This window comes from Schistocerca gregaria, chromosome 4 (genome assembly GCF_023897955.1).
Source record: "Schistocerca gregaria isolate iqSchGreg1 chromosome 4, iqSchGreg1.2, whole genome shotgun sequence".
Lineage (NCBI taxonomy): Eukaryota > Metazoa > Arthropoda > Insecta > Orthoptera > Acrididae > Schistocerca > Schistocerca gregaria.
Genome location: NC_064923.1, coordinates 516,355,719 through 516,367,947, shown reverse-complemented (window position 1 = coordinate 516,367,947; position 12,229 = coordinate 516,355,719).

The window sequence follows — 12,229 nt, the reverse complement described above, 5'->3', positions numbered from 1 at the left end:
TACAGTAGAAGGAATAGGTTGTACAGAGATTTATGTTAAATGAAATGTAGGATTACAGAGATAAACATATGTTACCTTAAAGAAACAGTCAAGTTAATTATGAAGCTACTAACGCTAACTAGAATGTTGAATGGCAATACAAGTAATTTCAAATTGCGTATGTACCAATAGAATTGCCTTTTCTAGAAATACGTGCTAGTTAAAAACAAGATATCATCAATAAGACAAACACATAAAATACATACACTTCTCATTAAAATATCGTGTTCAACTGTAACCGAAAGTCAAAACAAGATTAAAAAATATGCCCTCTTGCGTGTGAATTCCAAATAAATCTATTTCATTGTCACTTTAGAAATTACTGACAGTTAGTGTAGACAAATTACAGATGCAAGACTTTTTGTTTCTTTCAAGGGACCAATACAAATCATGGACAAACCGTCTTAAAAATATTTACTAGCGGCTGCTGACCTCTAGATGTATGGTGCAGCGTGATTTCTTGACATTAATATTAGTTTTTTATAGTAACAAACTTACGTTATCGTTCAAAGTTACGAATAACAGGAATACAAAGGAAAGAAAAGTTAGTGAAAGAAATGCGGACAGAGAGACTGTATAGAAAACCTTCTCGCAATGTGAACAGCTATCATGGCACTGTACAAGCCCCCTTTTAAATCTGTATTAGCTTACCGGAAAAAGAACCCATCTCACCTATCCGGTCAGTTTTCCATTCCTCCCCAATCCTCTCCAACCATAACCTAAGGCTTAGTCCCGAACGGTACTCCTATTCACCCTACCGAATCCCTCCTCCCAACATCTGTCCACACAAACACCCTGCTACGCGCTAAGCCATTTGCTACGTTCCCATGATGCCCCTCGACTCGGTAGTATAGGTCCACGAAGTCTAGGACCACTGCTCGCTTCACTCTTGACACTGCTCACCCAGAACATTATGACCGCCGAACTACTATCTATATAAACACGTGCAGGCGATGGCAGCGTCACCTGTCGAGGAATGACTGCAAGTCATAAAATTAATACGCACTGTGAGCATAGTTTCAGTGTGTGTGTTGTCCGCGCGTAGTATGTGGAAGATGCGCGATCCATCTGAGACAGACCGAGGGGAAACTTGTGATAGCCCGGAAGCTGGCCACGAGCATTTGGGAAACTGCACGACTTTCGGGTGCCCGAGGAGTGCTGTGATGAGTGTCTTCAACACATGGCGAACCCAAGGTGAAACAACGTGCAAATTTCGTGGGGTTGGGCGGCCGCCCCTCATTAGAGATGTTCCCATGATGACCCTCGACTCGGTAGTATAGGTCCACGAAGTCTAGGACCACTGCTCGCTTCACTCTTGACACTGATCACCCAGAACATTATGACCGCCGAACTATTATCTATATAAACACGTAAAGGCGCTGGCAGCGTCACCTGTCGAGGAATGGCAGTCTGGTAAAACAGGGCAGGTGGCCAACTGTGTCGGAACTAAAAACATACTTTAGTGCTGGGCAGAGTGTTTCTGAACACTCAGTGTGCCGAACGCTCCTAACGATAGACCTCCGCAGCCGTCGATCCACGCATGAATCATTATTAACATCACGACATAAGCGACTGCAACTGAAATGGGCAGGCGACCGTCGGCACTGGACGTTGACTAAGTGGCAGAGCATTGCATATTTTGATGAATCCCGGTATAGCCTTCATTAAGCCGATGGGAGGGCGCGAATCCATGGGCTTCCAGGGGAAGAGCTCCTTGACACTTGTACTCCGAGATGGAGACAAGCTCGCGGCAATTCTGGGGAACGATCACGTGGGCACTTATGGATTCAGTGGAGCTGGACAAGGTACCATGACGGCCAAGGAGTATCGTACACTGGTTGCAGACTATGACGATCGTGTTTGCTGTTGACAGTGGTTTTTTACAGCAAGATAATGCGTCATTTCAAGTGTGTGATGGAGTGGTTCGACGATCACAGTGGCGAATTCCAGCTGATGTGCTGGCCTACCAACTCGCCAGCTCTGAACGTCTGCGATGTGACAGAACGTGGTGTCAGAGGTTATCCCTTGCCTCGTCCCTCCCCGCTTCCGGTATTTACGGAAATTAAGTGATTAGTGTGTGCACATGTGGTGCCAGCTTCGTCCAACTACCTACCAAGATCTTCCTTACAACGATGCGTCACCGCCGTTATCCGTGCCAAAGCTGGACATACCGGCTATTAGGTATGTGGTCTTAATGCTCTGACTGATCTGTGCGTGACTCAGTCAACAACCAGTCTTTCTACCTTTTTAACATATATAAATGTCCGTCTCTCTTTTATCTATTTTGAAACATTTATTTGCTACTTCATTTGTGTCAGTCTTTTACTTAATCAATGAATCCGCGTTTTATATGTTGAATTAACGCAACAATCTGTGTCTTTTATTGAGTAAAACATCCATTTTTTTCAATCGCAATATTTTATTATATGTTTTAAACTTTTCCTCCTGTGGAGGAAGAACGGCGACTTGTATCCGGTGACAGCCCACCACGCTTATTTGGGGCGAGAGGATTGAATTGACAAGGTTTGTCCCCTATGAAAGGGCGTGTTAACGCCTTCCTAGGAGACGGATGGACTGCTCATTTTTAAACATGGACAGTCAGCAATCCCTCGCAGAACTTCAAAAAATGGGTGGTGTTCTTCATCATTTGCTTATTGAGCAGGACACTGCTGGCCAATTTTTGATCGCAGAATATCTCCATCTCTTCGAGGAAATCGAGATATCTACCCGTAGTCCCTCTAAATGACGGCTGAAACTGTGGCGTTATACCTCGGGGAGCACCTTGTGTAATGACCACGATGAGAACTTTAGGGAAATTATACATAAACTTGTTTATCGACATTCGTTGATCCTACTCACCCTTGGTGAATGGAGCTCGGGAGAGGAAAAATGATACTGCCAACACACCTATTCCACACATTTCAAGACTGGTTGTTGTAAATGTGGCATGCACTGGTGGGGCGCGTGGCTGGTAACGCGTCGTTCCGTCCGGCGAGTGCCGATGCTCGAGTCATTGACAGCGCGGCTCTGCCTCGTGTGACGCCGGCCGGCGGTTTTACAGGAGAGGCGAGCAAGTGGCGGAGAGGGCCCTCCACGGGCCGCTGTGAGAGGCGGTGGGGGCGGCGGGGGCGGAGCGTAATTGGCGTCCGTCGGCAGCCCGACAGACGCATTTGTCCGCCGCTGAAAGAGCGCAATCGGCGCGAAGCCGCTCAGGGAGCGCCTTTCAGTTGCCGCCCGTGCTTTGTGTCCAAACGCCACGGAAATATATCGGAAAACTTTCTTTCTTCCTTTCACTCGCGGGAAACGAAATTAATAATTCCACCGAAGAACGCACATCTATGACTGCAGCGGCTCCATTCCTCTGCCTCGCTCTCTCCTTCTGTCGTCCCTCTCCATCGTATTCGGGAGGATGTCGTTTCGTAATGGCGACTCTGACGTAAAACTGAGTAGAAGCCAAAAGGCACTTTCCAAGGCTCCCGGCCGCTGATGACGTCGGTCGTCCATTGTTAGCTACGACAACTAAAGGAGAATGTGTCTGCTGCTTGTAACTGAGGTGGTCGCAGGTTTCCCTCTGAAAATGTATTCTATCCGCAAATGAAACAAAACAGTAAAAAATGAGCGATGTGCAAACGTTAAGGACGAAAGTAACAGCCGCAAGAGATGTCAGTGTCACGTACCATATCTCGAAGAATCTTAGGTCGTCCATAGAACGAACTGCTACGGCATACTAAAGTAACTGAAATAAATGCGCAATGAGACACACAGAAAAGACTCTTTTATTCAAAGTCATTAACTCTGCTGAAGAGGGCACCACCATTTGTGATGGTCTCCTGGGCATTAGGAACGGCGGTGTATGTCCGGCGGGACACGCATGGCAGTGCATGATCTTCAGTGTGCTTCAATGTTCGCCACAAAGTTCGTAAGTAAATATTGTGGTAGGAGCGTTTCATTTCTCCCACAACTGAAAGTCGACAACTGAAAGTTGATCTTTGGTGTATGTTCATAAGTCTCCCCAGCGCATCCCACACGTGGTCGATAGGCTCTTAATTGTGGTACAATCAGGCCGTTCAATTCGTAGCATATCCTTCGACGACGTACTCCTCATATGGCGCGAGACGGGAATACGCTGCTCTCCCAGAAATATTGTCGAACATAATATTTCCTGGGATCCAGATGCTGTGGATTTCAAATGAAAGCATGGTATTTCTAACTCAAAGGATATTGTAAACAGGATAAGCGATTTATCTATCCCTCTCTGGGCTAAATTTCTTTCCTTTGATGTACTCCGTTTGCTTTCCAACATATCTGTATGGAAGTTAGGGAAATGCTTTGATAATCTGAAAAATTGACGTAAAGATGTAGTGTGAGTGGTGTGGAACTGAATGACTTGGGACTGGCCACTCAGACCTGCTTAGCACAAAACTATTTTCAGTTGTAAGTAACTCTGTGATCAGTTAGATTGCTTAGCTATGGGGGTCCCTCTTCCCTACTTTTGATTGAAATATTCTTGGACGATTATGAGTAACAACTTTTCATGACAGACCCTTTGTGTGTACTGGACCAGATATGTAGAGAACAACAGGGTATATCGATAGGTACTGCAAGGCAGCTCCACACATTTTACAGAAGTTAGTCAACGCAAAAATATTCAGTTCACAATGCAGCAATATCTTCCTGTTCACAACACATAGTAGCTAACGAACATGCAGCTTTTCACTCAGTGGTTCATCCTGTCGCATGTGTCCCCACGTCCAAAGCGGATTTCAGAGCAGAGCTAGGCATGATAATGTTGCCTGAATTAGTCTCTCCAACTAACCGTATCTAGTATACGAAACCAAAACTGAAAATTGTATCCCTCCTCTACACTCCATCTTCTGCCACGCCCAATCTCTGCAGGAAGTGGTGTACAATGCCACACCTAGGGAAGGCATCAGAGAGTATTTTAAAACTACTGAAATCCTGCAACTACGGCATTTCCTGATATGTGAGGAAAACCACAGCCTAATACATTTTCAATAGGCTAGAACTATTTACTAGTCAACAGTGAATTATACAAAATTGCATGTCCCCATTTGATAGATATTGTATGTTCATTCAGGTAAATAGTAACCACGTTGTTGACCATGAACGTTGCTGGAGGTTACAGAATTGTGAGTCCACATTTGGTGAGGGTTTAGTCAATGAGGGCCACGGCTACGAGCTAGTTTCATGTCTTCCAATTTGCAAACAGGTCAAAAACAAAACACACTAAGCCCCGAAAATCAACAAACATATTACTTTTGAATACATTATGGGAGAGGCAGTGATCGATGTCTTACATATATTTACTATTAAAAACAGTCTTCATCACGATTTATTTATCGAGGCGACCCGTTTCGACCACTACTACTCATTCTCCAACTACTACTCATTCTCCAACCGAAAGAGGTTCCTACTCAATGGTCTGAAGATGACCATAGTAGTGGTCGAAACGGGTCACCTTGATAAATAAATCGTGATCAAGACTGTTTTTAATACTAAATAAAAAAACAACAAACATATACTCACAATCTCCATTTAATATTACAAGGGGCAGTCAAATGAAAACGAGACAGATGGAAGAGAGGTAAGTAAACTGATTATTATTTGGAAGGTATTGGTCATAACCGTAACTACAAGACGATCAGTGCCTTCATGGAGAAATATTTTCGATAACCTACCCAAACATAATTGTACCAAACGGTGCACTTCTTTATCCGAAGCAAATCGACGGGCATGAACGTACTTCTTCGTGACTCGAAAAACATTGAAATCACATAAGGAGAGATCGGGATTGTATGGAAGATATGTAAGGAGCACTCGAAACAACGTTGACAACTTCCATAACTATTCCATCATGTACTGAATCTTTCCGCGCTGCTGTTCTTGTTTCTGCAAGATGGATATCTTGGTATTTGCTGAGTTTTTCCCTTCCTTCCTCTTGACACATTTCTAATACCTTCAGGAAAACCTTATTTTTTTGTTTAGTTGGATTTATTAAATAGCCTGTCTTTTCTCAGAATTACAGAGCACGATAATGGATGAAATTTCTATCATAGCTATAATTACCAACTGTAGTACTTCCAAACCACTCCGCCAAAAGTTCATTAACAGCCACACTCATATGAACAGCTCAATCTTCAGTCTAAACTTTTCATATAGCGCTGTTATTTTTCATGTCCAGTCAAATAATGGCTTAACCTTCTGTAGGGCTCCACATATTTTAAAGTAAATCACCCCTTTAGTTTTGGGAGAAAAGGAACCACCAAAATCATCACGTTCGATGGCGCTCTTGGGTACAATACACGTTCCCACCTCTCGTCATATGATGATACGTACCGAATCACTACACAGGCTGAAAATGATTTCATCCGAGAAAAGCACGTGACCCTACATGTAACTGGTCCAGTCCCTATGCCCTTTGCATCGCCTAAAGCTCTGAACACGGCACATTCATAGGAAAACGCCATTCTGACTCTGTACTCTTTCAATAGATGCGTCTGTTTAGCGATGCATTCGGCTCTGACTTCATTTTTATGGATGAAAATGCGCAACCATAACGAGCAACACAAATGGCGAACCGATTGGAACATGAGGATATACAGCGAATAGACTAGCTGTCCGCTTGCCTTCATGTGTGAGATGCATTAGCGAGGCGGACTGCAGCAATTCTACATGCACCAACGACAATCTAAAAGTTGTCAACTGTTCAGCTGGGGCAGTATAGCGCCCGATCACAAAAACTCAGTGGTCAGCATAGGAGTAAGTTGCACAGTGTGTGTTGCCTCGATCGTGATCACACATTCTATGAAGAACCATTCACCGTCTAGTTTAATGCCCAGTGGACCATCATAAATGGTGGTGACTCCAGGGTAAATACTGTATTTGATAAAAAATTTCATTGCTGTTCGTCTAGTAGCTTATTCCTTTCAGTTATATTCTGTACTACACTGTGACAGTTCAGTCTATGTACAGTCCAAGGTTCATCGAACTGCATTACTTGGCAGTGGCACATCACGCTAAAGTTACTTTCGTTCTTTGGTCTAGCACACCATGCTTATTCTCCTCCGTAAAATTCAGGCTTTACCCTAAGTGGGTGAAATATTTTCTCATTCTTACTAGAACTCACGATTTCCATTTTTAAGAGAAATCTGTTGTGTGTCGCTCTACGTCTTTGCTGAGGCGTCTCACAATAGTCTTCCATGTTTTTTTTTCTGGCTATTTCGCACTGAGTACAACTCATTGTCATAGGTTTAAATGTTGTACCGGGGAGCAAGATGGCCACGCGGAGTGGCCTTGCGGTAAGAGGCACCATGTCACGGACTGCGCCCCCCCCCCCCCCCCCCCCCCTCCGGAGGTTCGAGTCCTGCGCCTTGCACGTGTGTGTGTGTGTGTGTGTGTGTGTGTGTGTGTGTGTGTGTGTGTGTGTGTGTGTTTGTGCTTGTGTGTGTTCTTAGCATAAGTTAGTTTAAGTAGTGTGTAAGTCTAGGCACCGATGACCTCAATAGTTTGGTCCCTTAGTAATTCAAACACATTTAAACATTTTGCAGCAGGACTCATAACACTGAATTTGAAAGCCTTACAACAAGTTTGTCTAACAGTGGTAAGGAAATAGAGCACTTAATCACCGCTAACACCACACGCAGTGTCATTTTAGAAAACAAGGTGGTGTTTGTGGATAGATCGACCGTAACCCACAACTACTGGTGGTAGGCGAGAGCAACAAATCTTGAAGCAGCCCACTGTTAACAGACTATTATGAACTTTTTCGTCTGGCTGGAAGATTACGAATGTAAAGCATATTTTCGTACCGTTCGAGTGAACATTTTTTGTTGCACTTATTGGTTCAGATGGCTCTGAGCACTATGGGACTAGACATCTGAGGTCATCAGCCCCCTGTAACTTAGAACTTCTTAAACCTAACTAACCTAAGGACAACACACACATCCATACCCGAGGCAGGATTCGAACCTGCGACCGTAGCGGTCGCGCTGTTCCAGACTGTAGCGCCTAGAACCACAGCCGGCTGCTGTACTTCTTATTCGCATTTGATGAATCTCTCCTGTTTGCTGTATTAATATAATTGTGTAACTAAGACTTCAGAGTCGGTTCACATAGTAACAGCAAAATCTCATCTGCAACAATATTTATCAAATCTATCCTAAAAAGGACCCTCCTTAAGAAAAAGGGGTCCGAGGGATCTCGTTGTGAAAACAGGATTACTAAAAATACGGTTGAATGTATCTTCAAGAACACACGTCTTAACCAGGAAACAAGGAAGATATTCGTCGTTACTCTCTGGAGGATGTTACTCTTGATGGCCAGGAGTAACATGACGCTCAGAGATGGCACATAACTTAACGCCATGTCATTTTGACATCAGAAAATGGCGTTATTAGTTAAGCTTGGTTACTGCCATGTTATATGCATCATTTTAGGGAAAAATGATATGATGAGGAACGTGTTCACCGCACATTAAGAGAATGACTTACTTATCCAGGAGTTAATTAAGCAACTAGGTGACTAGAGACTGTTGTACATTTTACGTTTCTTGACAAATTAGCTTGAATTACTGTTCACAAATAAGTACTTTTAGGCTTTCAGGAATTGCTAACTATTCAAGCGGATCCCGGAACAGTGTCTTTATGGAGGGCACGCTCAGTTTACCATTTCAGTATCGCACTACATTCATGTATTCCGTTTCCGCTGGTCTTAGTGTCGACAGGATATTACACACAACCAAGGCCTTTAGGACACAGATCTTCCAACTGTTGCTAAAGTTCCTCGGTTTCGTCAGATCTACCATACAATTGAATGAATATACACTCCTGGAAATGGAAAAAAGAACACATTGACACCAGTGTGTCAGACCCACCATACTTGCTCCGGACACTGCGAGAGGGCTGTACAAGCAATGATCACACGCACGGCACAGCGGACACACCAGGAACCGTGGTGTTGGCCGTCGAATGGCGCTAGCTGCGCAGCATTTGTGCACCGTCGCCTTCAGTGTCAGCCAGTTTGCCGTGGCATACGGAGCTCCATCGCAGTCTTTAACACTGGTAGCATGCCGCGACAGCGTGGACGTGAACCGTATGTGCAGCTGACGGACTTTGAGCGAGGGCGTATAGTGCGCATGCGGGAGGCCGGGTGGACGTACCGCCGAATTGCTCAACACGTGGGGCGTGAGGTCTCCATAGTACATCGATGTTGTCGCCAGTGGTCGGCGGATGGTGCACGTGCCCGTCGACCTGGGACCGGACCGCAGCGACGCACGGATGCACGCGAAGACCGTAGGATCCTACGTAGTGCCGTAGGGGACCGCACCGCCACTTCCCAGCAAATTAGGGACACTGTTGCTCCTGGGGTATCGGCGAGGACCATTCGCAACCGTCTCCATGAAGCTGGGCTACGGTCCCGTACACCGTTAGGCCGTCTTCCGCTCACGCCCCAACATCGTGCAGCCCGCCTCCAGTTGTGTCGCAACAGGCGTGAATGGAGGGACGAATGGAGACGTGTCGTCTTCAGCGATGAGAGTCGCTTCTGCCTTGGTGCCAATGATGGTCGTATGCGTGTTTGGCGCCGTGCAGGTGAGCGCCACAATCAGGACTGCATACGACCGAGGCACACAGGGCCAACACCCGGCATCATGGTGTGGGGAGCGATCTCCTACACTCGCCGTACACCTCTGGTGATCGTCGAGGGGACACTGAATAGTGCACGGTACATCCAAACCATCATCGAACCCATCGTTCTACCATTCCTAGACCGGCAAGGGAACTTGCTGTTCCAACAGGACAATGCACGTCCGCATGTATTCCGTGCCACCCAACGTGCTCTAGAAGGTGTAAGTCAACTACCCTCGCCAGAAAGATCTCCAGATCTGTCCCCCATTGAGCATGTTTGGGACTGGATGAAGCGTCGTCTCACGCGGTCTGCACGTCCAGCACGAAGCCGTTCCACAAAACTACATCCAACATCTCTACGATCGTCTCCATGGGAGAACAGCAGCCTGCATTGCTGCGAAAGGTGGATATACACTGTACTAGTGCCGACATTGTGCATGCTCTGTTGCCTGTGTCTATGTGCCTGTGGTTGTGTCAGTGTGATCATGTGATGTATCTGACCCCAGGAATGTGTCAAAACAGTTTCCCCTTCCTGGGACAATGAATTCACGGTGTTCTTATTTCAATTTCCAGGAGTGTATTTTCCACTTCTGAAGAGAAATGTTAAATTTCATCCACGAAAGTGTGGTTAACGCCCAAAGTAATTTGATCTAGAATATTAAAACACATAAACTCCAGTACATTACGTTTTCTGCAACTCCAGTATAACATTTTGTAATGAACCCTCAAATTTATCGTTAATAACTGTCTCTTAGAAGTGCGTAAAGGGTCGAAAGGAGAAAACGTTTCCTATTTTTTATCAGCCTCTTTTTCCAACAATTTATCAACGTACTTGCTTATACATTTCCATGTGTCCAAAGATGTGTTCTGCATTTGGAATGTTCGTCCCGACTTGCTAGACGGGAGGAATCGAGAATGTAAGCAGCGCTAATAGCCTATAATTTTAACTTGAGAAAACATTTTCCGTTACAGTAAGCACATTAAGCCTTAGAAGTAATAGGTTAAGGCGAAAATGACAAATATGTTTCTCATTTCGGAAAGTATATTCGTTTAGATGAGTCAGCTTCTACGACGAGCAGGTTATTATCTATGCTGTATGCAAATGGTCCACTTTAAAACAAAAAAACTGTGAAACTTCCTAACAGATTAAAACTGTGTGCTGGACCGAGATTCGAACTCGGGACCTTTGCCTTTCAGGGGCAAGTGCTCTATCAAATGAGCTATCCAAACATGGAAGAAAGGATATTGCGATGACATGGCTTAGCCACAGCCTGGGGCATGTTTACAAGAGTGAAAATCTCATTTTTGAAATAAAACGGTATTTGTAGGAAGATAATACTGAAGGTGAACCTCTTATTCGATGTTAATAAGCTAGCTGCGTAGAATATAGGTATGAAGTTCGGCATCCAGGATATCCTTTTGCCTGTGGTAGCTAAAAGTTTATATTATGTTAAAATTTTGCACTGATAGTACGTTTTAGCGCTAAATCGATATGCATTGTCAGAAGCCGGTTGGATAACCTTTCGAATAATACCTCATTCATCCTGGTACGGTTAGCACGTGTTGAGAAAAAGAGATGTTGACTTCAGAAATAATATGTACGATATCTTGACCACGTAATGTTGTATTCGCTGTCGACGTATGACGGTGTAAGAAAAAAAAATAAAAAAAACTATATCTTGAATGTGGGATACACTAACATTTTTCTTGTTTTGTCTCTAGTGATGAAAAACTAGTATTGCCTCCCAGTCGCACTCACCAACTATTTTTCTTTTCGTAGGTACTGTATGACATTAAAATTGCAAGTAAGTGCAAGAATAACTAAAAAAATTAAGCTATGTTTTACTTTTGGCTGAATGTCTAAATACAGTCAAATTGTCAGGACATGATTAGTATCCACCATTTTCGACTATAGTAAAACGTAACCAAAAGAGGCTGGAAACCTTCTCGACGATATTTGCAGTGTCTCTTTACTCTCACGCATCAACAGCATTTGGCTCCCATCCCAGGAGACGAGGTTAATGGTCGACTTCATTCTAGAAATTATTCGCTAGTGAAAGTTAACTGCTTTGCAGCGGCCGCACATTTGCTTCTGGATACAGGTGAACTGAAGCGAAACACCCCTTTCAGTTTTCCAAGTTACGGTTGCAGCAAAGCGGAGCAGTTCCACTTCCGGACACCGAAACCAAATCCTATGGCAGCGCCCAGAAGACGGGAGGCGAGAGCCAGGCAGAGAGAAATCGCCGAGTCGTTAAGAAGGGGAACGCGAAACGGTTTTGTTTGCTGTCCCGATGGAACTGGAGCGGGCAAGGGGGCGACGATAATGAGACAATGCGCTTTAATTAATGAGGAGGGCCCTCCAGCGGAGACTTGCCGCGAACAAAGGGAACGCTAAGCCGGCGCGCGGGCCAGCTCGGCACACCAGCAGGGGTAGCCGAGCTGAACTCAGCCGTGGAGCGGTCGACCAACCAACCGGCCGGCTGCAGTGGGATCAAGGTCACGAGGATTGGCGCCTCGCCAGCCGTACCACCAACCACTTGATCCGT